This window comes from Lates calcarifer, linkage group LG21, assembly GCF_001640805.2.
Source record: "Lates calcarifer isolate ASB-BC8 linkage group LG21, TLL_Latcal_v3, whole genome shotgun sequence".
Lineage (NCBI taxonomy): Eukaryota > Metazoa > Chordata > Actinopteri > Centropomidae > Lates > Lates calcarifer.
This window is the reverse complement of record NC_066853.1, coordinates 1677865-1704830: the sequence shown is the minus strand read 5'-3', so window position 1 is coordinate 1704830 and position 26966 is coordinate 1677865. Positions and strand designations below refer to the sequence as shown.

General features: G+C 43.4%; 1 protein-coding gene across 3 annotated transcripts in view; it reads left to right on the top strand.

Moving 5' to 3' along the window:
• The window catches only part of si:cabz01090165.1 (uncharacterized protein LOC100333421 homolog), a 235488-nt gene that overhangs the window by 109449 nt on the left and 99073 nt on the right, over nucleotides 1-26966 (top strand). For all 3 annotated transcript variants that reach the window (XM_051065438.1, XM_018685262.2, XM_018685261.2), the window contains one exon: nucleotides 16724-16935. The gene's annotated coding sequence lies outside the window, so the exon portion shown is untranslated. The remainder of the gene's footprint in view (nucleotides 1-16723; nucleotides 16936-26966) is intronic.

Here is a 26966-nt window from a genome sequence, read left to right as displayed (position 1 = left end):
TGACCTAATAATAATTTCTCTTGCACAATATTTGCAGTGAATTCTCCTCCACTTGTTCCTTTTACTGCAGGTCAGACGAGGTTATATCAGGATTAGGAGTGCCTGTGTAGAACAAAGGGCATCAGCAACATAAATGTGTCAGATTTAAAGGTTCCCGGTGAGTCAGAGTTGTCGTGCTGACACGACATGTTGGTGGATACACAGGCGTCTGCACAGAGCTTTTTCTCCACCCTCCAATGACTACATTTCCATCACACAGACCCTCGTGTACTCACAGATGTGGAGGGGGAATAGACTATTTCAGCTCACGATTTTATCGTTTAAAGTGAAATATTTGAATCTCTTGTTACAGCAAAATGAAAATGATTCCTTTATAACCACTGCTGTATGTGTGTGTGTGTGTCTCCATTGGTGAGTGTGTATCCAAACCGCTCCTTGGGTATGTAAAGTGATAGTTATCATGAATATTTAACAAGTATTAATACCATCAGATATTAGTCGGAGCCGCCTGCTCAGGAAATCAATACAATCACAGAGAAGTGCTGAGAGTCGCTCTCCTTGATGTATTTTTAATGGACTCCAAACACGGCCACAAGGCTGTCCACCTACCAAACACACACACACACACACACACACATAATAAGAACATAGACATTCTGTTCACAGCCCTGATGATTTTGTAGAAATGAGTGAACAAACGATGGTGAACTGGAGCCTGCTGTTACGATTTATTATCCCTCTACACTCAACCAAATCTTAAGCTAACAACTGTAACAGGTAGTGGGAAGTGATCAAACAGAGGAGGAATAATGAGGAAGAGCAGCTGCTCTGTTAAATGAGGTGTTAACAGACCAATATGATTCCATGTGTGAGTTTATACAGAGATCTGTGCGATAATTTAATGAACAAGCAGCTGTGATATAAGTGAGTTAGGATCAATAAACACGATACTCTGTATTTTATTCAGCAGTTGCATGAGTCATGTGGCAGACCTGTTGTACAGCAGCAGACAGCACAGGTGTAACTAATAACATTAAGAGTGGATACATGTCATTTAGGTTTTGCCAGAGCCTCAGTGTCATGCATAACAGCACCAGGACAGATTTCTGGCAAAGCTAAATGGAACCAGGCCCTCAGCAATGTTATTTGTTCATCGACTTCCTGAACGTTCCTATGCCTTGAATAAGGTTTACAATACGCCTTGTAACCTTGTCATTAACAAAAAGAAAACAGACATCACTTCACTTCAGAGTGCTGCGTTACTCGACAACTCCAGGGCTGCGTTCCCACACGGTGTCACTCCTTCATCCACTCAGAGGCTGCTCCCTGCAGGATAATACTCAGTACCTGACTCTATCACATGCTGTGAACTCGACATTTTCTCTTCCATTTCGCTGAAGGTCATTGGTTAAAGCAGCAGCTGGTGTTCATCAATGACGTGATTTATTGATATGTCTTTGTGTTGGTTTGACTGTCCATCATGAGGAGAAAACAAAAGAAAAAGAAAAGTTAGCAGCATGAAGAATGTCACCTTGGACTCTGCAGGAGCTATGATTGGCAGTTTTAACATTGTTTATAAACTAAATGCTTAATTGGAAAAATAATAAGAACTTAATTGACAATGAGAGTAATCACTAGGAGCAGCCATACTGAATTCTAATACACTCTCCAGTTATTCAGAGATAAACAACTATTGCATTATAAAGAGATGTGACTGCTGCTCTGTGAGATGTGTGTTTTGTCCTGGTTGTTATCTTACTGTATGGACCTGTCAGGAGAGTCAGATAATCTCAAACAGAAAACCCTGCTGCCAAACAGCTGTGTGACGGGAGCAAAATAAGCAGCTCTGAGCACGAGTGTGACACCCGCTCGTCTTCTGCTCCTGTCACTCAGCTCCTCACTGTGGAAAACAGTGGTCCAAACAAATGGTGGAGATGTGAGAAACAGGTAATTTCCTGCCTTATCACTGCTCTGCAAGCAAAACATTACCTGATTAATTTCCACAAGCGTCAGACCTAATTTAGCTGTGTATGAACCATCTGTGGGACTGTCTGCAGCCTGAGAGGGACTGTTAATTAATGTTATTCATTGCGTTTTGTTTAGGTTAAGCCCACATACTAAACCTATTTTACTTATTTTCTTACTTTAGACTTATTTTGATATCTTACTGTGCAGCTCAGTGTTCCTCAGTGTAGTCAGCAATGATGGATAATATTGAATAATATTGAAATGTGGGGATTTTTTTCTCCACTTCTTCTTCACATCTGAACACAAACAGTGTTTTGAACTCAACAGATAAAGACGTTTTCCTTTATACCTGATGAAAGTTTGATGTTTTAGATTTAGGGTCTCTCTTTCTTCAAGAGTTTGAACTTGGAGAAAGACGCTTCAGTGTTTCAACACAACTCTGAATAGTTATGACGACTTCTCAGTTGCTTTGGCACCAAACATGGCGATATTGTATGGATGAAAAATGAATATTATCAGACAGATATAGGGGTGCCGCTCTCTGCTGAGTGCTTGGGTTGATCTCCACAGGGAAAGTCTTCAGGAGGATGATTAAACAGTGGGAAACATCTTTGTTCCTCTGTCTGATTGTGGCACATTTTACATCTTCTTCCTCTCCAGTCAGATGTCACTACATGGATTAAAGCTCCAGACCCCGGAGGTGTAACAGAGCCTCAGCTGGACAACACTGTTGTTTGACTGCAGCTCCATTGATCACTGCAGGTCCTCCAGAGTGAAGCTGTTTAATTAAAATGCAGATTAGTTTCTTTTTGAAACAAATGATGACATTCCCTCTGGGTCCTTGGCGTGTTTGGAGGTCATCAGGTGAGTTTCGTCTTCACTGCCACGCCCCGCTGTCAGAGTGTGAGCTGTACAGGTTTCCTGTGAATATTTGGCACTTTTTAAATCTGCATTTGAGAGCATTATCCTGTTAAATAAACTCAGACCAGAGTTCTGTTGCAGTCTACTTACTGCTGGTGTTTGTACTGGACTCACTGGGAGCTGTGGTCCTGAGCTCGCTCTGCAGCTCTGGTCGGTTGATTGTAACTTCTTTCCTCTGAGCTTTTAAGCCACACTTTTACTCTTTTTTTCTTTAACTTTATTATTCATAAAAAGTGAGTCAGCCACTCTTTCTTTTTTAATTTCACATTGAGCCATCGTCACCACACATCGATGAAAAAGACCTGCAGGCTCCTGTCTCTAAAGCTGGAGCTCTTACATATGACTTACTGCACTGAAACCCTTTCCTCTGTGTGGAGCAGAAATACCTTATCATGGACACTGTGCAGCCATGTTGGCACCTCTGCAGTGACTCTGTTATGAGAGCCTCTTAATGTTTCTGTTACCTAACACACGTGTTCATGCATATGTAAAGAACTAAGTCATTTAACAGCAGCACCTCAGCCATCTTTTTAGTCCTCAGTGATTTCTGGCCATTAGAGCGAGAGACATTATGAAAACAGGAAGGCTGTTAAAAGTAGCACCTACAGATAGATCAGTCAGTTACACTTTGAATGGCATGAGAACTGAGGATTTCCAGTTTGGACTAGCAGGTCCCCTCTGTCCTTGATACTGAAGGAGAAAGACCAGCCAGTAGGGATTATTAGTGCTGCATCAAAGACCAGAGTCTTCTCTGACTTGGATTCAAAGCTGCAGCATGAGAGCGTTTTCTGATTTGACCGCTCTTCTCGTTTCTAAAAGACGGTCAGAGGTCAGAAAACACTGGTTTGTTTTTATGCTTTTTAACCAATGACCAATGACCTGCAGTGTCCATCTCATCTTTCAGAGGGGTCGATTCAGTGGAAGCTGCTTGGATAACATTATGGAGAGCTGTAGCAGCCTCCTTCCTCTTCCTGTTTGCCGAATAACTCTGCGCTCCAGTTGCTCGTGTACTTTTCTGCAGCTTATCGAGCTTCTTACCCACTTTTCTGTCGCCACTCATAAAACTTGTTTACCTTATTTTCTCTCTAAATTAGAACAATTACTCGTCTCTCTGTAATTTTCTTTTCTTCCTCTCCTTTGTTTTCTACATCTGGGCTCATTGTGCTGCACTTTGTGCGACTGCATTGCATTTTAAGAGCTTCATTTTCAGTGAAGCTCGGCTGATGTTTCCTCTGCAAGAAACAGCTGATGGTGAGGATTTAGCTAACATCATGATAGAGGAGTAACCCTGAATCCTTCTGTTCTACTGAAATACACCTTATCTGCTGCTACTTTAATAGACTGAAACTCTCAAACTAATTAAGGCTTAAATTAAAGACTTCAATGATGAAGTGACTCATTTAAAGGCCTGTTAATGTGAAACCTCATGTAATGACAGGTTCCTTTGTGCTGGCTGTTCTCTATGGGATTGTGACAGAACACAGTCAGCACTATAATATCAGTGTGATGTGCTTTATCAACAAGATTGGATTTAATTTGTTTTCTATTTCTATCTTTAAATATTTCAGTGAGTAGAGAGAGACAGAAAGATAAACCGAGAGCAATGGAGGATGAGTCAGTGGAAACTAAGTGAGTGAAGTAACAGCAAGAGGCAGCGGAAATGATAAAATAATGAGTAAAATACTGAACCTCTAACTGTCTCATCTCTGACGTAGACAGAACATAAGCAGACACAACTTGACACAGTTTAAGCAGCAAATACATTGATGGGATGTGATAAAATAAGATGAGGTGTACCTGATGTTCCTGAAAAAGTGATAGTCAGCCAGAAGTATGTGGTCCATGTTGTTTTTAATTCAGTGGCATCAGAGTATTTGCAGTAGTAGTTTACAGAGTTTCCTGCATCGCCTCTCAGGGAAAACAAGCAGTGACACCACTATCATCTAACCACTGCACAGAGCTGGATGTTGAACAGTGAAAATGGAAAGATCACACATTTTGAAAACAACAGCTTTTGTTTTGTAAAAGATGTTTTGATTTACACTGATGAACAATTTAACTCAAAACTAGAGAAGGAGGGAGAGAGAGAGGGAGAGAGAGAGGGAGAGAGAGGTCTACTTGACTATAAATGGGAGTCCTTCACAGTTATGAGCAGAAGTGTTTCCACCCCGACTAACTGGCTCTCAGCCAGCAGTTAAGGACCCTACAAAGAGCTCTTGTCATGTCATTATCCAACCAGCAGCCGCTTTGACTCCATCACATCAAACAGCACTCGGCCTGTTGTCTTCTCTCCTGTCTTTTTTCTATCATTCTTTTCTTCCTCTGTGGTGTTGTATCTCTTCTCCTCTCTCTCTCTCTCTCTCTCTCTCTCTCTTGCTCTAACTCTGTAATCTCCATCTGATTAAAGCAGAGCAGAGACAATGAAGGTGACGAGGTCCACTCCAGGTCAATCAGCAGGATAAGTGTGTGTGTGTTTGATAGAAGGCTGGTGCCAGCCTTAATTATTGGTTCTAATAACTCTGTTTGTGTTTGTGAGAGACACTGACACTGTTCCTGAAAACATCCTCACTCGAGTGACTTCTGTCCTCTCAAACCTCTCCGCCTGTTTCTCAGTGAAATGAAATATTGACGAGCTGACTGGACGACTAACTGACTGACTCCTATTGACTCAGATAATTGATTGACTCACGTGCACAGACGCTTAATGACCGACAGCAAGTGGATCACTTTTTAATTGACTGACTGACTTACCAGCAGATTTACTGCTTCTCCTGACCGGACTACAGTCTGAGGAACTGACTGGAAACCAGCCTCACAAAACCAGGCAGCGTTTTACAAGCTCTGTCTGAGACTGGAGAACAGCCAGTTAGCAAGCGATGCAGCCTGACAAGATGGCACCAGTCTGACCAGTAGATCCAGACCAGCAGCAGAGTTTGTATTATTTGTATGGTGGTTAGGAGGGAAACTCATAAGGCAGAGCATTACTGACCGGCAGCCAGACAGTCTGGTGACAGTAAAATTAGTGGTGCTCTCTCCCCCTGCCTCTCTAGCGATGGTTGCGTTGTTAGGTAATATTACACTCTGTAATTTCACTAAACGGTAGACAGACGGACTCATGGGACTTTAAATCATTTTTTCTGAAGTCACATAAGGTAAGTGTTTGTGATAAATGTGCTGAGAGGTTTGCATTTTTATTCAAATGAGGCAGCAACAAAGAAAGACTGAATCTCCCTCTGCAGATTCTGCACATTGGCCACATTTGTAATTTAAATTGAGATGTCAAGTGTAATTGCTGGTCAGAAATATTCTTTTACTCATCATAGGAGAAAAATACAACCAGGGAGAGAGAGAAACAGTTCTGTCTGTTAACATTTACTGCTCCTGGCTGAGGAAACACAGATTCACATGACACATAACAAACCTGGGGCTTTGGAGTCATTCTTATTGGTACAGTGCATCAACAGGATGTCAGGGTTTTGTCTACATCTGCCTCTGCTTTGCATATTTATCATCTATGAGGGACGCACGGTGAAGACAGGTGACTTCATGAGGTCAGTGAGAAGGATCGAAAGAAAAAGGAGTGTTGGGTGTTGTGGAAGAGCGATTAAGGGGAGTAGAGGAATGGAAGAGAGACAGAAATCTATAAATGTGAGAGGATCAGGGAGAAAGTGAAACATGAGGAGAGAGAGACAAGAGAGACTAAACAGACAAACTGGATGAGAGATGAAAGAGTCAGAAAAGAGTGAAAGCACTGTCCTGTGTGATGAAAGAGAGAGAAGATGGTGAAAGGAGTTTCCCCTCTGATGAAAGAAATGGAGAGTGAGAGGAGGAGGAGATAAGAGGAGGAGGAGGACATGAGAAGCCACTGAGGCTTTGAGGAGCTGCGCTCTGATCATTATCCTCCGCTGTCGTCTTCTTCTTCTTCACTGAATCAGACGGTTGATCCTCTCATTAATTATGTTTAAATGAAGAGTCCTTCAGATGCTCCTCGCTCTGCTCAGCTCCTTCCACATGGGAACTCGTCTCTGTCCTCGTTTTACCTCACTACTCTTCTTCTTTCTTTCACTCTGTTTCTTCTCCCTGTCTCTTCCTTTAGAGGACTGATGAGTAAAATCTCCTCAGTAAGTTTTACACCTTGTCATCTGCCACACCTGGAACGTTCTTGCACACACAAAAAGCAAAATGGCTGTCCAACTTAATGGGATCATTTGTAGATGTAGTCTGATTGTGTCGTTAGTGCAGATTGTACGATAATCATGTTGTGACTCAGGCCTGATGTGTTTCTGTTTTAGCTCGTCTGTTTCTGAGCTGAAGCTCGTGAAGCGTATCTTATTTATAAGATGGTTTTCTGAGAGAGAGGCAGAACTCACTGGAGACAGAGAGAAATTAAACTCCATTTGAACTTTATTACAGCCTTATTTTTTTAGGGCTTCTTTCCTAGTCAGTGAGCTTGGGGCAGATTAAGATAAGATTCATTTCATGTTGCCATGAGACCTTTGTAGCGTGCTGCTCCTCTCTCCGTCCCCTCCCCTCCCTACGTATCTACAATGAGGAAAAAATGTCAAAAGATAAAAGTAATACCTGCATGAACTGTCCCTTTAATGGGAGAGCCTCACATGTGATCCCTAGAACACACGTCCACTGATACCTGGACTGTATGTTCTGTCAAAGTGTCCTTGAGCAGGATACATCCATTACCTGCTCTGTGACTGTGTGTGGGAGCAGCAGGTGAACGCAGACAGTGTTGTGTGAAATGAACGGACATATGGAGGAACCTGTTGAGAGTGAGAGTCTGACTGGTTTCTCCTCTGCTCTGTCGTCCTCATCAGGCTGATTAGGAGCAGAGAGAGTAGCGAGCTCAGGCAGGAGAAGGATTTCATTTTATTTCCTCCCGTGTATCTTTTCCCCCCCTCTCACTCTCCTCTTTGATAATGGGATTTTTAGCTCTGTGACAAAATTGACTCGGACTTCAAAAGAGGGCTGCTACAGCTTAGCAGCTGTGTGTGTGGCTGGGTGGGCAGGATCTAAGTGTGTGTGTGTGTGTGTGAAGGTAAGAGGAGTGTGCATGTGTACTTGTGGGTTCAAGTTCAGATGCTGAATCTGCATGAGCGAGTTATAGCTATTGTTGCAAAAGAAAATTCATGACACAACAAAGAAAAAGGAAGATGAAGTTATCCTGTGGTCCAGCTGGTGATTGTGAAGCTAACTTCAGCCTTGTGTCTGACCTGCAGTGCAGGTGATGATCCAGACAGGGATAGAAACTACAGCTTGACTGGTTGGTAGAGGCATAAAACCTGAGGCGGTGATCCTGCTGCTGATCCATGTTAAACAGTCGCCTCACTCGTGACGTTTGTGCTCTTTGGTTTAGATTTAGTGGCACTGAAGCTTAGTGAACATAAACATGTAAAACGCTGCCTCCACTGTGTGTGTACACAGATTAAACAAACAAGTTAGTAAATGGTCTGTGTGCTGCTGGTGTATTCCTTCACTCCGTCCTTTCACTCTGTGAAGCAGCAGCTTCTTTCTACAACAGATTCTGCTTCCTGATACATTTTCAAGGTCACCGTAAAAAGCCTGGACTCACACACTCACACACACTCTCACACACACTCTCACGTAGAGTTGCACACGCACATGTGGCGCCTTTGTGACGAGGCAGCTCTAATTGGATTCCACGGTCGCGGCGGCGATGAGAATTGATTGGCGACAGAGAGAGAGAAAGCCAAAGAGAGGCTGAAGGATGGAGGTGTCGTGGTGTGTGATGATGGGGTCAGAAACCACACACACTCACACACACACACACACACACTGATGCACACAGGCGTAGACAAACCTCACACACACACTCACAGGTTATCGGCGCCAGTAATGTTATTCCATTACCACAAACCATGGCCATATGGTTATTACGGGTTGTAATCAACTGGAGGTTTCCATGACGATGAGTGCTTGAGGTCAACTATGTGCCAGGCTACTCACACACACACACACACACACATGCAGAGAGATTATAGAGACAAAGAGCAAAGGTTTGATGCTTCCAGTCATTCAACTCATTTTTTCCATCGTCTACTCGTCTGGCGTAACGGCAGAAAAATGTGTGATGTCAAAGCAGGACAGCTCTTCACTCACTGACGTCTGTGTCCACATTAACATCCTAATTAAAAGGCAGGCTGATTTTCACAGAGGAGGACGTGGCCTTTGTCTTTTTGTGGTTTGTAGTTACTGTAATAAACTCAACACATTAAGATGCGCATGTTGTTTTACTGTGGACACAGGAAAGTCACTCAGATACAAAAGAACTGTGAAGGATGTTAAACCTTAGAATGAACTCATACCATATATTTCACCGCTGTAAAACTACAGTACTTCTCATAGCCTATTTACCAGCACAAGTTTCTTTCGTGTTATCACTCTCTTTACTCTTCCTTCTGTGTGTTGTGTTTGTTTTTTCACACTCACAGATGCACTCATGTTTAATATAAAACACCATATGGATTCACACTTTTTATTTACTGTCACTTTTCACTTGTTGAAGGAAAAAAAAACCCGATTCAGTCATTTGTGGCTGTAGGCATGTGTTGCTTCTGTGTACTTGTGAGGACCTCGTCTTGTGGGGAGGACGTCATGTGGGTAATATTCAGCAGCAGCTGGTTAGAATAACAACCTTTGTAGGTGGCAGGTGAGACCGCTGTAGAGAAATGATCCAGTCAGTCAGTTTATTTATATCCTCTGCTGTTCTCACTGTTTCATGTTGTCTCTACGTGTTGTGAGGCGTTTTGGTTGCAGCTTGTTTGGATTAGGCTCATAACCTGGGTTGAGGAAGGAGCACAGTCATGGCCAGGACTGACTGTCTGGGAAGGAAACAGCCATTTCCCATAAAGTCTGACATTTTGCTGTCCCATCCATCCACCCTGACCTCCTTCCTCTGTGGGATTTATGGCTTTACAGCAATGTCCCGTCGTCTCCTCCTGATGGAGAGTCGTAATCACAGCTACTAGAGGTCTTTGTCACTTGAGCGTAAACACACAGTGTGTAATTTGCAATGACTCAAGCTGTTGTTCTTCTTGGAAGGACGGTCTCATCACATCATAATTAATCAGTGCTGTATCAGTGGCTGACTGCTTCAGATTAGGGTTTTAGTTGGAGCTAAGTTATGGAATGAATGTAAGTCATTTCAACAGCCTCATAAGCACAGAGAAACCCACATGTGACAGTGTGAGTGATGAACACACGTTTAGTGCAAAGAAGAAAAAACTGCCTTTTCATTTTTGCCTCGTGAAACTGCTCTCTGCAGTGCTGACCTTGTTGGTTTGAGTGTGTAGGTAAAGAGGCTGATACCCAGGCTGAACAAAGCTGCAGGGATGTAGACAGGAGGGTGGGGAGGATGAGGAGAGTTTGTCCTTCTCAGCTTATCTCACCACAAAGCACTGCACCTGCTGTGGTTGCCAGGTTGCAGGGAGGTTTACAAGCAGAGCAGAGTTGCCATGTTGGAGTGATTTTAAGCAGAGGAGGAGAGTGGATTTGGAGGGAGCACACAGTGGAAAGAATCCTGTTGCCATGTCAGGCTCTTCAGATGTGAAGTGGTTCAGTGTGATGCAGGGCACAAGTTTTAAGCCGGTGGAGGGGAGGCGTGTGGAGGCAGATACTGTCAGGGTGTTTAATAGGTACAGAGGTTAATGGAGAACAGGGATGGCTGCCACTTTGCTCTCATTTTTTAAGGGAGTGAAGTGGACAGGGTAATTTTGGAGACATACAGGCTCAGTATCTGTGTAGCTTGTTTGAAGCACACTGTGCTCTGACGAGGTTGACAGCTTGGAATGAGGTTAATCCAGTGAAAGGGATGCGGTTAGAAGATTTCATACGAGCAGAAACAGGTGAGGCCGTTTGCGGTGGTAGATATCCGTTGCCAGGTTGGAGTGATTTCAAACAGCTGGTGCCAGTGGTTTAGGCCTGCAGCAGCTGGGTTGCCAGCTTTGGACGTAGGCAGAGTTTTGAAGGCGGAGCATTTTTAGGGGACGTTTTGTCACAGTTTGTGCTGGAAAAAGACTTGGCTGCCTTGGCTGGAATGATTTTTATTAATCATAAAGTATTTTGTTTTATAACGGCATAACAAGAGTCACAGAGTTTGGAGAGGTGGTGGGAGGTTTAGCAGGATGAAGGGAAATTAAAAATGGCTGCTGTGTTTCCAGATGATTTTCAGCTCTGATTTTTAAGTCTGACATAAGAACTGTAAGTACTGGTTTCCAGGTCAGAGTTCTTTTCATGAACTCCTATTTTTAGCCAGAATAAAAGGCACTATGTACTTTTTTTTTGTAGGATGGATGAAACAAAGGCCCCAACAGGTGCAACAGGTGGCCACTCTCCATTCAGTCCTGGTCGTATGGTTTCACTCATTCTCCAGAGACTTATTATAATAACCTCGTGTCTTGTGGAAATATAGCCAGCTGAGACGTACCTGCAGTGTATTTTTGGAACATAGGTTCTTTGCTCATCCAAGCGCCTCGGCAGCTCACATGGGCCACACCAGCGAGGGAAACCAGGTCACCTTTGTCTTGTATTTGTAACTTTATAGATTTTTTAAACCATGGGTGGAAAAAATCAGATGGAGGGGAGAGGTGGAGGTGTGTTGAGTTGCAGACAGAAATCTTAATGTTAGTCCTCAGGAGGTTTGGTCTCAAGGAGATGCAGGTTTTGCTGATGCAACTCAAAGTTGCCAGTTTGAGATGGATGGAAGTTTTTCCAGCTAAAAGTGAGACATGGAGAATTGGAGGTGGCGTCAGACGTACAGAGGTTATTCACCTTGAGTTGGTGTTTCAGGTTTTGACAATCAGTGACAAAGAAAGTTCAGACATGTTTTATCACTTGGACATGAAGCAGTTCATCAGTGTCAGAGCAGTGGCATCAGACAGGACTCTATGGATCGATGTAAAGTTCAGAAAAAGACTTTTTTTTTCTCCCGTGTGGTCGTTCTTATTATGTGAAAATCCCAGCATTGACTCATTTTGAATATTTAGAGGAAATCTGAATTATCTCAGAACGTGTATGATTTAGGATTTTACCCATGAGTCTTTATTTTCTGTGGCATTTTGACACTGGATAAATGAAGTCTGTGTTTTAGTCAAATTTGCTGACCAAATCCTAGTGATTATCATAATTGGACTCCATAAGCCTCCTGAATTTTCATCCAAAATGACATTAGATCTGTCATTAATAATTTCCACCACAGCCTCCACTATTCCTGAGCCACCAGAGAAACGGGTAAAGGCTAAAGTTAGAAGAAGAGCTGAAACACTGTTTTCCTTATTCTTTTGTTCAGGGTGGTTGGGTGGTGGTTCAGGGTGGAGACACCGGTGTGTTACTATTAAAATGAAGGCGTTTACGCCCACAGTGTGGAGTTTCCAGGTTAGTCCAGGTTAGACTCTTACTCCAGCAGCACAGAGGGAAATGTGGGACATTTAGCCCCACACTGAATGGAAGGTTGAAGTGCTAATTAACACTTTTATTATCACACTTCCATAAAGTTACTGGACTTGTGATTGACAGAATCTTCACATTTGAAGAAGCATGGTTTGAGATGTCAGGAATCCAGTAGTATCTTTCCTTACACCATGTCTGCCTCATAAATACCTCCATTTTTCAAATGCTCAGTTTGTAACATGAGGTTTTTTAATGTGGATTCTGCAGCTGAAGTGTTTTTTGCACTCCACCATTCGCTATCAATGTACACAGAAAGCTAACTACCCGGTGTGTTTTTGTGTCAAACTCATGACAGATGTCAGACCTTTCTCCTGTTTCCTAAAGATTTCATTCATGATAACTACAGCATGGTTACGGTAAGAAGAGTATGGTTTGGGGAGCGGGAAAAAATTCAATTCACACAGACATATTTGTCTTAATCCACCTACAGCTAATCTGCATCTGTTCATCTCCCTAATGAGCGCACTAATCACTTTGAATGATACAGCCTGTGTTCAGTTGTCCATGTAAACATGTGATACCTGGTGCAGCTGATAGAAGCCTTACAGGCTGTTTATGTGACTCCTCACAGTGTTTCCATGTCAAACACAAACCACAGAGGGGACATTACTTTGATTTTCAACACGTTGTCAAGTTGCCAGGTTTGATCATTGTTATTTTTGACCCTGAAAATATTTTGAGCCACTAGAGAAAGCAGTGGCATTAGAAGAATCTGAGTGTTCTTCAGCTTGAGACCAGGGACAGAGGAAGACGTCTGTTTCCAGATCAGAGGAGGGCTGCCAGTTTGAAGCGGTCTGAAGTTATATACTGTGGGGATTGATGATAACCCTACAAGGAGGTAAGGTTTTATTATAACAGTGCAAATTTGGCTGGAGAAACAGGTGGAACCATCAGGTAGAGTGAAGGCAAAATAACCCAGGTTACTGGATTTTTTGGAGGAAGCAGAGAGGGCTGTAGTTACCAGGTTGAGGCGAGCTTTGCTGGTTGAAGGAAAAACCTCTTTCTTTCTGTGTTACCACTTCAAATACTATCAGCTCCAGAAGGAGGTTATTTCCTTCTGGAGTCTGATGACAGGAGTTATTCACACAGTGTGGAGTTTCCAGGTTAGACTGTTATTGTAAGTTTGACCTCACAGATATTTGAAGCCATTTGAGGAAAAAGGGGTAATAGGGCACAGAAAAGAAGGGTTATTTGGAGCGGGAGAAGTTATTTCTTTCAGGACGGAGCAGGGATGCCAGGTTATTGATGTGAGTTTGTACTGAAAGACATAGAGATGAGAGACAGATACAAACAAACAGGGGGTTATCTGGTGCAGGGTGAAGGTATGAACACTGTGTGAAGTTGCCAGGTTGGATCAGAGCTGTTATAGAAATATAGGACATCAACCTTTTTTAGAAAATGTTGCCAGTTTGGAACAAGGATCCCTCTGATCAACATATGTACCAAACATAACATTATGAAATCTGCTCTCTCTGCTGGACAGTCTGTGTCATGACTTATCATCCAGTACACACAGATACCAATATGTATTTTTGTATCTTTGTTATTTACAGTATTAGATCACGTGTGATGAGCAGAATGAAACGTCTCTATGTTTGACTCTAAGTTAAGTAAATGGTTTATTTTTCAGTTACATGTCTTGTACTCCAAAGCACGCGCTACAGTCAGTCAGTATGAACTTCATTTTCACTACTGACAGAGTCTGAAGCAGCTAGTAGAAGTGAGAGTGGTGATCAGAGCTCCTCTGGCCTGACAGTTCACTGTGAGAGGAGTTACAGAGTGGAACTGAAAGCCAGCTCCAGCAGAAGCCAATTTCCTTTCATTGTAGTTGTGAAGATGGCTGCCTGAGCCAGACTCTGTGCACACGCAAGACACCTCACAGCCCTGATATTTATTCATGTGTGGCTTCCTACCAGTGTGAGAGTGATGGCTGACAGACAGAGGTGGTTTTCTGATGGTTTGGTTCGTTACATACTGGAGCATCACTGACTATGGCCAGTGGATGGAACTGTGATGCCATATCCTGTTTAAGGAAGCGCCTGCAACTGAGAGAATATTTTATACATCCAACCAAAGCAAGTTAATCAGTTTTAATTAGAGCAACGTGTGAAAATACACTGTAGATGAAATTAAAATCAATACTGAAGAACGGTTTGAGTTACAGTGTGATGATAACAATTTGATGGGGTCAGTATGTGATCAAATGATGAGCTTCATTTCCCACAGTTAAACAATCAGTGGAGGAACAGAGATGGCAACTTTTTGTCCTGTTGTGTGCTTGTGTTGTTGTCCATGGATAAACTTCGGTCTCCATGCTTCCTCTCCAACTGGTTTCTTCCTGTTCTGTCTGAGCTCTGAAGATCAGCCAGGCGCTGACACTAAAATCTGACACTTCCTGCTGAACTTTTAGATAGCTGAAACTTTTTTCTTGCTGTCACACTCAGTTGTAGCTGCAGGAAATATCAGGATGTGACAGCGTGTTTTCTGCTTCTGGCAGGTGCCCACAGGAAAGCGAAAAAACTCTGAACAACTACGTAGACTCACAAATGCAAGTTACAAAACTGGAGTGCAGTGTAAGAGTGGATTTTTCCTTTAATGACCACAGAGTCGTGAGGGACGGGTAGAAAGGAGGACAGTGGACAAAGCAGAGTATGCAGACCAGGGTGGAGTTGCCAAGCTGGGCTGGTTTGAGTCAGGGCAGCAGGAGGACGACTGCCAGCATTATTTTACAGAAGTGCTGACAGTTCCCAACCAGAAAATGTGCTTAGAAACCCAGACAATTTCCTGCAGTCACCTATTTAGTCTTTTCCACTCCACTCTCAATGGATCTTTTTATAACTGTGGCAACACAGTTTAGGAAGTGGGCCAAACTCATCTCCCATATGTCTCTGTGGGAGACTGAATGTTGCGTTTCTCAGCGGGGATGGAGGAAGACTGCAAACTGCTGAGAGAGACAGAGAGCGGTATTTAGTGAAGGGGTGAAAGAGCGGAGAGATGTAGATAAGACAGACTGGGAAGGGATGAAGAGAGAGAGAGAGAGTGTTTAGGCCAAACTCAAGTAGAAACAGTCGAGGTGAGTGAGAGAGACTCCACACCATCTGTGTGAGATGTTGTTAATCCCACAGGTCTTCAGTGTTTCACCATCACAGCTAACAGTCATGTAGAGCTTTGACAACCGTCAAACAAGGTCAGTGTTTCTTACCTGCAAACTGTGTGCAACCAGCAGGGGATCACTGCAGGTACAGACAGACTGCACGCTCGTTTCAGAGACGATCAGTTGTCCCGTCAGTCCCATGACTGTTGATCTGATCAGAGGGGTATTCTAATGTTCACACAGCAGTCCAGTGGTTCATCAAGACAGAACAGATCAGAACCTGATCAGTCCTGACCTGAAGCCGTGCATGTGTGTTAAGCTATGTTCAGCTGTTAATATACAGGTCTCAGTGATCTCATCACTTTGCCTCTGAAAGTACAAACTTAATGTTCGTCTCCTAAAAATGTGGATTCAGTTGAGTTTCAGTGCAGACGGTTTAATGAGTGCTCTTACTGGTGAATGATGTCTCCCATCTGTGCTGATGATTCCCATGAACAAAAATGAAAGTACATTTGTGAACCAGAGAGTAACTATATTTCTTCTTCGCTCTGCTCTTCATGTTCTCATTCACACACTCTGTAGGATAGTTCAGTCAGGAGCCATCTGGTGGTAATTGTGGTTTATAAGCACTCCAGAAAAACAGTAAGTGGTTGTAATCATTGTCAAGACAGCAGCTTTATCAGACTGGGATGGCTACTCAGTGATCTGTGCTGGGATTTATGTGGTGATCTTTGACCTGTAGTGTGCTTTTGTTATGTTTGCAGTCCTGGTTCAGAAGAAAGATTACGTGCTGGTGCCTGACTCTAGTCTTACTGCTGTGTTCTGTTTATCTAAGGACGCTCAATCACATTTTCTCCAGGGTTTTGTTTTTCAGTAAGACATCACTCGTCTGTAGCTGAGGTGTGTTGACTGCTGCCTGACACTGACTGATTAACAGGCAACGCTTCTGCTGCTTCTTCAGCCTCACTTCCTTTTTAAACTCTGTCACTGTGTCATTGATGAACCACAGGGAGTAATGGTGCCTCCTCTCACCACTGATGCTGTCTTTCTGTCTTTCTGTTCGTCCCTGCCTCCCCCGGTTCTGTCCTGTCTCTCCAGTGATGGATGCTTTTAGCTGATTGGAGGAACGTCAGCTTACAGCAGTCATTTGGCTGCTCTGACGTCCTGTCGTCTGCCTCCATCGTTCCTTCCCCTCTCTCCTCTCAACCTTCTCCCTCTCTTCACCACTCATCCCTTTTTGCTCTTTGTCTCTCTGTGCAGGCGATCTTGGCAGACTTTGACAGACAGCTGGCTCAGCCAATGACAAACTCGGAGGACTTCTAAGGCACGTCTGCAGGGTCCTCTGGACAGACGTACGTGGGTGTGCGCACCACAAGGACGTGCACGTGAACCCGGATGAGCGCCAGCACTGCTTCGTGCCCTGTGAGAAGAGGACGGCCCCCCTCCCTGTTAAAGAGGCAGGCTGCTGTTCAGTAAGTCATTTAATGCAATTTTAATGCTGCCAATGACTGTGGCGATAAGATTTGCTTTTAATTTAGTTTGACAATCAAATTTGAATCTATTGTCTCAGCAACATAATCTAATCATCTAAATCTCTCTGCTCTTGGTTGGCTGAGTGTGTTGGTGACAAACCAGACTCTTGTCTGATAAGTGGAGCTTTAAATAAGTGCAGTACAGTTGGCACACTTCCAAATCCTGTGGGTGAACAGATCCATCTACAGTATAGTGGTTTCAGAGTAGTTCTAACATCCAGTGGCTGCAGGATCTCTGCAGGAGACAGATACCTGCCACGCCACAGTGTTCTCTTCACACATCCTGTCTGTTTGTGTAGTAGCAGCATGTATAATTGAAGCGTGAAATGCACCTTTCAGTGTGGAAAGTGTTATCAATACAATACTTATCACCAGTAGAAACTGTGGAGACTTTTCTGCAGAGCAGAGAGAGTGCACAGTTCATCATCCATCAAAGGTTTTATCCAGATTTGACTTTTTTCCTCCGTTTTTCTTTTCTTTTTTGCCGCCTTTACCATGGAAGCTGCATCATCAACTAGCAAGGCAAACAGACAGATATCTGTATCTGAGAGTGAATGTGTGGGCGTTTCTTACTGACACGAGTGTTACTGTGGACTACCTGTCAGTCAGTGTGCTGTCCTCTGGGTTCACTCAGTGGTTCTGTACTGGCTACACACAGGGATGAATAAGAACTGACTCCACCTCTGTGTTGTTGTGGGGTTTCTCTCTCCACTTGGCTGGAACATGTATGATGGATTGAAATAATGGCCACAAGTTCAGTGTTTGCAGTTTGTTTTAACAGCATTTGGTCATTTATTGTGCTCAGCCGTTCTTTTATTTCTCTCCAGTAGAGATGGAACTGATTTAGACATTCAACAGAAATAAAGGTATGCAGTTTTATTAGTAGTATTACTTGCTGCATCAGGATTGAGGCTTAGTTTGTTAACATGCGGTGACACAGATCTGAGGTGTGACTGTGGAACATTTACTTCAAGATAATATGGAAATCAATGAAACAGTGCAGACACACCTGCTGGGTTCTTACCTCGACGTCAAACATGATCAACTCCAGTCGGCTTTGGCTGCTGGGTGAAAAAAGCCCGAGAACAAGCATCGCTCCCAGTTTGGCATCCCTGCTTTCAATGCCAGACAAGTCATACTGTTTGAATAGGGTTTTTAAAAAAACTGCATCTTTTTCTCACCCTATCCTCACATCACAAGCAGAAAATGAGATTTAAATGTCACACTTAAAGGTTAATGCCCATAAATCTGCAGCAGGTTTTGAAGGGTTTCCACGGCCTGAGGGTGACCTCACCGACGGCCTTTACACAAACTCATAATACAAGAAGAAAACATTTGAAACAACTGGCAATTAGTGTGTGTTTAAGTGTGTACATGAGTATGTGTGTGTGTGTGTGTGAGACAGTGACTTAAGCTAATGCAGCCTTAATAGCCACATTAGTTTCTTGCTCCGACTGAATCGTTTGAAGCAACTCCAACGAGCAAATAGGCCATTAGATAGCCATAGATCTCATAACACACACACACACACACACACACACACACACTGAAATGAGCCCCCATGTACACAGCAAACCTGTGTGTACCTACACACTTCATTTTCTCCTCGCCTCTCTCACAAAACACACCCAACACTTAGATGTTGATTCACAATTTGTCTTTCTTCATTCATTTACATTCATTTTACACACACACACACACATACATGCAGTCTTATCTTTTCCCACTGACACTGTGTCTCACTGAAGACTTTTCTATCAGAACTAATTTGCTGCTGCTGCATTCACTGCAGCGGTGACAGGAGTTTCCTAATGAGACGGAGTGCTCACAGTAATGGCAGGTGTGGGCCTTGAATCAGAATTACCGTAATGAGATGAACAGGCCTAATGGTCACAAGCAGAATAATAAGAAGTACAGACGCAGGATGAGAGCACCAATAATGAGTACGAAGGCTGGGACACAAGTCAGATGAACAACAGAGTTACAACAGGAAGAGACGCTAACTGCTGCTGCGCCGGGTTTATTCTAATGAATGAACAGAGGAGCCAGGATTTTACACACACACGTTGGTTTGTGCTTCGACGAATATTCAGCTCTGTCTGGCTGCTTAAACCAAATCTAAAGTTTTTGAAGTTAAAGTTTTGGAGCGCAAAAAAAAGAGCAGTCTCTCCGCTCACCACCTCCCTGTTGTTTTTGTTGTTGAGTTGTGCAGTTTGACGAGAAAATGGTCTCATAAATAGTCGTCATTAGCAGCGAAGCTTCAGTGTTAAAGTGAACTCCTGCAGAGCTGTTGGGCAGAGAGTTTACCCCAGGTTATCACATGTGTGTGATGCTTTTGTATTACTGTGACAGCAAGTGTTGTAATGACAGCCTTGTTTTTATTACCAGAGAGCCATTCTCCACCTGTGTGTGAGTTCGCCTCAGTGGTGGGATGAGCTGCAGACTGCACAATCCCTCGTTATCGTCAAACACGAGCTCCTGTGCTGCTGTTTATGGAGCCTGGAGTAAAACTGCTCTTAACTCATGTGCACAGATTAGTCATTTATACTCCCACACACAAAATAAAAGAATATGGAACAGTGTTTGAATATGTGTAACAGAGTTTAATGTAAATCCAGACAGACAGTGTGGACTGTCTCTGTCTGTGTGAATTCAGTATGCGTGGCTGCAGCAGCAGCAATGAGCCTTCTGCAACAGTAACTTGACATTTCTTTGAGAGCACAAGGTGCTAAATCAGGCGGTGACCCAAAGGTTGTGGAAGTGGGCTTAAGACCAGAAGGTTGCTGGTTTGATCCTGACTTTGGCAGAATAAATCTGGGTGGGGAAAGAGAGAAAGGAGTGCTTACCCATCCTCTTCTCCTCTTCTCTTCTCTGAATGAGAGTGTCTGCCAGATGCTATAAATATAGCTGCAGATGTAAACATAATGTTGCTGCTGTTAAACTTTAAACATCACCTGTGGAAATAGAGTAGCTGTGTGTGTGTGTGTGTGTGTGTGTCGCTCTCTGTTCCCTTTAGTGTAAAGTCAAGGTCAGGAGACGTATCACCACCTGACAGTAGCGGTGCACTCAGCCAAGGGACCGAGGACACAGCCGGCTGCTGGCAGGACGCTCAGCTCCTCTGGCTGCTTCTCACTGCTGCTTTATAACTTTATTGATCTGGACAGAGCAGTGGAGCACGCAGGCCTATTACAGTACAGAGCGTCGGTCACTGTGTTTCTTCTGTGGTCATTCAGCAGCAGAAGCACAATGTGAGGAGCGAGCTGAGACAGTTCAAGAAATATTCACCTGACCTAAAACCACAAAGCAGAGCGTCATCTTTCCACTGTCAGGAAATACTAATCCTACACTGATAATAAGCCATTAATGTGAACACAGTTCATTTTACACTCTTTTCAAACTTGTCATCTTATTATTTAATGTCAGCAACTTCAGTGTGCTCACTGTTGATTTTCTGCTGGCTGTGCATAAAACTTGAGTTGAGTTGTATCGTCGAGTACGGCTACAGTATGTCAATTATATTAGTGCTTCTTCAGCAATAACACACATCCAGTTTTGATGATGGAGAGGCAAATAAAGTGTCCCAAATGGCCCCCGCTTCCCCACTGCTCTCTCACATCTCAGACACACACAACGTATCCTGTTTTCTCCCAGAGCAGCACAGTATCTACCTGTGACACGTTAGAATGATCATGTTTAGACTCTCACAGCATGTGGTCACGGTAAGGTGAAGGTTTGATACATAAAAAGTTCATTGTCACTTCATAAAGGTGTATTTCCATTTAACCAAACCACCATCTTTGTCCTGGACTGGGTTGTTCCTCACAGCAAACCTCCACACTGTGTTTAACACATCCAGACTATTCCACATCAGCCCCTCTGTTACATCAGTGTTAGATGAGCTGTTGTTGAGGTTGAATCAGAATTCTTTTCCTGCTGTCTTGATGTTTATGTTTTTATGCCTGGTCGCTTGGTACGGTTGATCTGTGGAACATCCTGTCAGACTCTAACTGATGCCCCAGACGATAAAATGCCATCCAGCAGCTTCACTCTGATGTTGGGTGAAGCTGCAGTGTTCATTCCAGTTCATCCCGGAGGTGTTGGATGGGGCGGAGGTCAGGGCTCTGTGAACGTCAGTCAGTTTCTTCAGAACGAGAGTCTGGATTATTTTTTGGGTTTATTCTTTTTTAATAAAAAGGAAAACTTCCAGGAGGTAGCAGGTAGTTGGTTCTGTTGGTTCTTATTTATTTTTTCCAGACGCTTTTATGAGTGATGAACATTTTTGTGCATTTTTTTCCATGTGTCATATTTTCCCCCAGCTCAGATTTCTTCTTTTCTTCTTTGTGCCACAGCAGCAATTGTAATCACTTCTATGAAGCATCAGGCCCTTCCACTGTTTGTCTAATTAGTTCAGAGCTTTTCTTAACGACAGCTGGTTTCCTGCCAAAGTGCCCGAGCTGCTAAAAAACAGTAGATGAGCTTAATTTGGTTTCGGTGTGGTGCTCGTTTCCCTCCTCGTTCGGTTCGTTGTTTTGGGGTTTTGTGACGAACTTGCTGAGAACCCTGACAGCCATCTCTCATTCAGAGGGAAGTTTGTCATTAATATTTTCTTTATCTTTCATTTAAAGAAAATTTTCAAATGTGCATTAGTGCCTGTGGTAATTATACTTCTGAAGGCAGATTTTTGTGCGTCTGTGTGTGTGTGTGTGTGTGTGTGTGTGTGATTTACATGTCTGTGTTTCAGCGATAGAAGAAACACTTCTGTTGCCAAAATTCTTTTTCTTGGCATTTCTTTATCATTTAATTGGCAGCAGTGCACACAATCCTACGAACACGCCTTTTTACAGCAGTCTGAATGACTGTGTCCTTTACAGTAAATGTGCAGTGTGTGTGTAGGTGTGTGTGTGTGAGATCGTATGTGACATAGATAAGCAATCAAATCAAGAGCTCTTCAGATTCTGCTTTTCATCAACTAAGTGACCACTTCAACCTCTGCGAGTGAGCGGCATCATGGAGTGGAACATGTAGACAGAGAGGAAACACACCTCCTGCCCTCTGTGATGAACTCTGGTCAAGTCTTCCCCTGATTTCCCTGTTATTCACACTGGCTGTATACTGTATACTGGATACTGTATACTGGATACTGTATACTGTATACTGGATGTCCCACTGCCTGGGCTCTGGATTCACTGGGTTAGATGATCTGGCTTTGTGCACCCTTCTGTTTACCGCTAAAACACCAATCAGGATCCAGCTAGCTTAGTCTGAATAAACCTCTCACACAAAGTTGCGGTCGACTCAGTATCAGTGGATCTGTATGCAGAGAGCAGACGTCTGAGAAATGAGCTCTAATGTGGGATTTCAGCCTTAATCTTCTAAATTAGTGAGGATAACTTAATAATGGCAAAAATCTCAACACCGTCTTGCGGCTCGCTCCCACTGTTTACCACTGTGCTGCAGCAGGATATGTGCTGTAAATGTCAGTGCAATTTTTCATTCTTCATCTGTGCTGAATGAATTCCAGAGGCCCGACTGTGTGGCAATAACAGCAGTCTGATCTGCTGCTTGGCTTTGCATTTGTGTGCTAATGCCCCCCTGAGGAGGCCCAGTAGGTCTGTGTGAGGCAGCTCAGTGGATGTATGTCATGGCAATGTTACACTTTATACTCCTGAAATGATGGAGAACCAAGCTTTGCTTATATCTAAATCTGAAGAGATCTCAGCTGCTGGTGATCTCCTAAAAACGTTTCTCAGACCGGGAGGACGTCTTATTTTTATTTTCCCAAATCAGCTTTTAGAGAGGACATTGTTAGCTTGATCTCATTTTGAAGGCATGTTGTTCCTTTGAATTCTGGTCATAACTCTGCCTCTGGAGAGTGTCCAACATGGACTCCATCATATATGGGTCATAGTTTGATGTATCTGGGCAGAAACATCTCCACATTCAGTAGAGTTTCAGTACAGTGCTGACATAAAAACCTACTTATGATCTACCCCACAGACTGTTCACCCACCCTCAGTATTGTTTGCTTTTAACCATGACCGCCAAACCTAACCAACCCCTGACCAGTCTTATTATTTGTGGAACAGTTTTTTGACTTTACCTCAAATGCAAGTTCACCTGTTTGAATGAAACACTGCAACTAGCAGATATGTCTCAGTCTGCATCAAGAAGGAACAGCTGTGTGATTGTTATATCTCTGCAGCCATCAGAGGGAAGCAGGACAGACCTGGTTCTTTGAGCTCTGTGTTTGCTGAAATATCAGACCCTGCTGCCACACACGTTAGTTAATAATCTGCTGTTGTTCACTGAACAAACCCTCCTTCATTCATTCCTCTGTTTGGTGGTTCTTGATGAATGAGTGGAGTTTTCTAACTATTGTACCACCGACAGCTTGACTGTGCTGTGGCTGCTTTGTAATATAACTCAGTGGATATGAGCCCATGGTGGCATTATTCTTTAGTGGACATACAATGACAGACATAATTTGCCACGGTGGGATTTGATTTTCACAGTGATCACAGAGAATATTGTCGGACAGCTTAATTAGTTTCATTCAGCTCCGTGCTGTGGAGCGCGGCTCCTACCGTTTACTGATAAGGCTGCGGACGGCTGCTGATTCAGAGTGCAGCGTCTGAGTTTCTCTCTTTTCATTTCTGTTTTCTCGTTTATCAGAACAGTGGGGGAAAGAGGGAGAAAATGAAAAACGTGTGCAGGTTGGATTAAATCTTCTTGAATTTCATCAATCTGAAGAAGAAAATTAAACACCAGCAGAGACATGACTGGATGTGAATGACAGTTTAACAGGAACAAGATAGCTAACACTACAGGGAAATTAGATACTGTAAGTCACCTTGATAAGGAGGAGGAGTGTGTATTATGTCACCCTGGACAGGTTAATACCCAGCTGAGCGTGTGCACTAGACCCACAGGATGTATGACAATGTCGAACTCGCAGGAACAGGTTCCTCTCCTCGTGCCTGTGGGCAGAGCTAAACTCTCTTTGCTCAATATTTCATACTCGGTTGAACACAGAGGAAAAAAGTGTGAGAACATTAAACAGGGTTAATGTGACGATAGCAGGAAAGAGACTACACCTAAAAAATCTGAGCAGAAATCAGCACAGTTGTACAAGACACTGCAGCGTACTGTTTTGTCAGGTTTTTAAATGATAAATCATTCGTGTTTTGAATCCAAAATCTTACTTTAATTGCATGAATTATTTACATATATAACAATTTCAGCATCCAGTGAGTTTCCTGTCAAGTTAACTGAGACATGATTCATGTGCTTTGAAGAGAAAATTGGAATTAGCTGAGATTTTCCTCTGCATTTCTGTCTGGCTCTCTCGTCTGAACCCAGGCTGTGGACCTCAGGCAGTCAGACTGTTGACATGTTTAACTTTGACACAAACTCAAATAAAAGCCTTTAATGGGATTTAAAGTCTAATCTCACAGACTGGTGTGGACAGTTTAATTAGAGCTGGATCTGGAGGAAATCTCACTGAAACACTGACTGAGGTGTTTCCAGGCTCAGCTGAGGAGGCACATTCAGCTCTGTGCTGGATCTCACTGGATTTGGGGGCACAGGGATATTATGCTTTAGTGGACATAAAATTATGGGTAATTTGTTAAAGTTCCAGCCTCATCTCGCCCTGGGCAACATGCTGAATAATGTTTTCAATAGCACATTCCTTCTGTGTGATTAGAAGAGCAGTCTGGTGCTTTGAAATGTCATGCCTAAATGCCAGATGAGGGTGTTTGACTAAAACACAGTAATTGCCCATTGTGTATGTTAATTGCATGTTGTGTGTTTAGTCTTTGCTCGTCCTTTCTTTGTGCTTTACAGTACGTGGTTTTTTGTGTCCAGATTTCTCTGAGAGAAACTTTTGTCTTCTCTAACTGTACTGACTCCAGTATGAAACACCACTGCTCTATTTCCAAAGCTATTGGAGAACATAGCAAGTGGAGAACATCCATACACCATCTGATCTTTGCAGTTTATGAAGTCGTGTTGTTATTATTATAGAACAACCTCGGCCTCTGCACCAGCAACAGCTGTGTCCAGATTCATTATGTTGTCATGTTATCTGTGTCTGTAGACTCACTGTGTTGAACGTGATGTCTCAGGAATGCCTCAGAGGAATCCCTTCAGATGTGGTGCAAAGATTCACTTGGACTGGGATGTATTGATTAGCACGTGATGGTTCAGAGTCACTGTGACAGATGTATACAAACACAAGGCTGTAAGTGAATATAGCCAAATATTCAAGCGGTCTAATGTAAAACACACAGTTGGACAGAAAGAGCTCTATTATCACTGTGAGACCCTTACTGAGGTCAGTGCATCCTCTACAGGATCTGTGCTGAGTGAAAACCACTGGTCTGGTCCTTTAAGATCAGCAGCACACTGCACACACACACACACACACCGGCACTCAGAGTTATGGATGAGCATCCAGACTTCTGGCACTGAGGCAGACACTGAGATATGGTGGATGGCGAGCCGACTGCGGTGCAGCACTGAGAGGCTGTCTGGATTTCACAGCGCATTGACTGGGTCGTCTGTTACATGACTGACTGACTGGGTTAAACTGCGAAGATTACCAACCACCCGAGAACCCAGATCAGTCAACATGAAAGAAAATTTGCCTTGAGCATCTAAATCCAAGAGCTGCTCATTTTCTTTTTATGCCAAACTTGGATTTTCCCACCTGCGGTACACTGACTGCAGCCTGAACAGAGCTCGTTAAACAGCCTGGTTTCTACAGTGTGGATGTGTAGCTTATGAACCAGGATGTGGACATGCTGTATATCATTTTCTCCATTCTGCTGACTTTATAAATATGTAGCTAACACAGAACCTCACCTTTATTGTTGCATTTGCATCTCTGGATGTTAAAGTAACTTGTTCAGTTGACTGTGGTTATGCTCAATAAAAAGGTGAGGTAGAGGTTTTACCTTCTACCTCCCTGCATAAAGGAAAGATTACCTCCTACATTACATGCTGGATGGAAATCAGAAGATGTAAAACTGCCCAGTGTGAACCTGATTTGAAGGAATAGTGGGTTTAATGTAGAGTGTGATTTGTGGCCCTTTAAATCTCAGTTTTCATATCGAGTCTCTCGTATTAAGCTTTGGTGACTAATGTTGTTTCGACAGGGAGAGACAGAGAAAGAGAGGATTAGTACAATGATGTGTAAAGGTTGGTTTGACTCGACACTGTGGAAATCACTTAGACAGCATTAATGGTGAGATAAAGATGGTCGCCACACGTCACAGGAGCAACACCAGCACCAGCAAACATTCATTCATCTTTTTTACCTTCTCCATTCTTCACTGTCTGTCCTTCCTCCTCCTCATCCTCTCCCTCGTGGAGCTTAAATAGAAGCAGCAGGGGGAGAGCAGATAAGGCCGAGGCCTTGTAAGCCCGTATATCTCCACAGACAGGAAGGATTTCCTCCGTCTGGTTCGGGAGAATCTGGTGTCGAATCCCAACACTAGCAGTGGTCGCTCGAGGGAGAAACCAGTAAAGCTTCACCAGTAGCTCCCAGTTTACCTCCCCGAGCTTTCTCATGGAGCCAGGTTTATTATCGGCTCATGTTTCCAGAGAGGAAATATGATACTAAACACACACACACACATACAGTCTCAGATGCAGCAGCAGTTCAATTTTCTCAGCTCTTCATTATACCTGAGTTTACTCCATCTGAGCTAATGGCCTGCTCCTATTGGTTAAAACCTCTACAGTGTGTAATCCTCAGGGACCTATCAGAGCTCAACGCCATCTGGGGAGTGCTGGGCTGAATGTACTGATGCACTCTGGGTAGTCCGCTGGGAACCTCCTTTTTCCTGCAGTGGGAAGTCTGTGAAAATGAGGTGTGTGTGTGTGTGTGTGTGTGTGTGGTACATGTACAGAGGGCTGTAAAGACCAACAGACATTCTCTGTGCTCTTTTCTTTCATTGCCAGCTGCA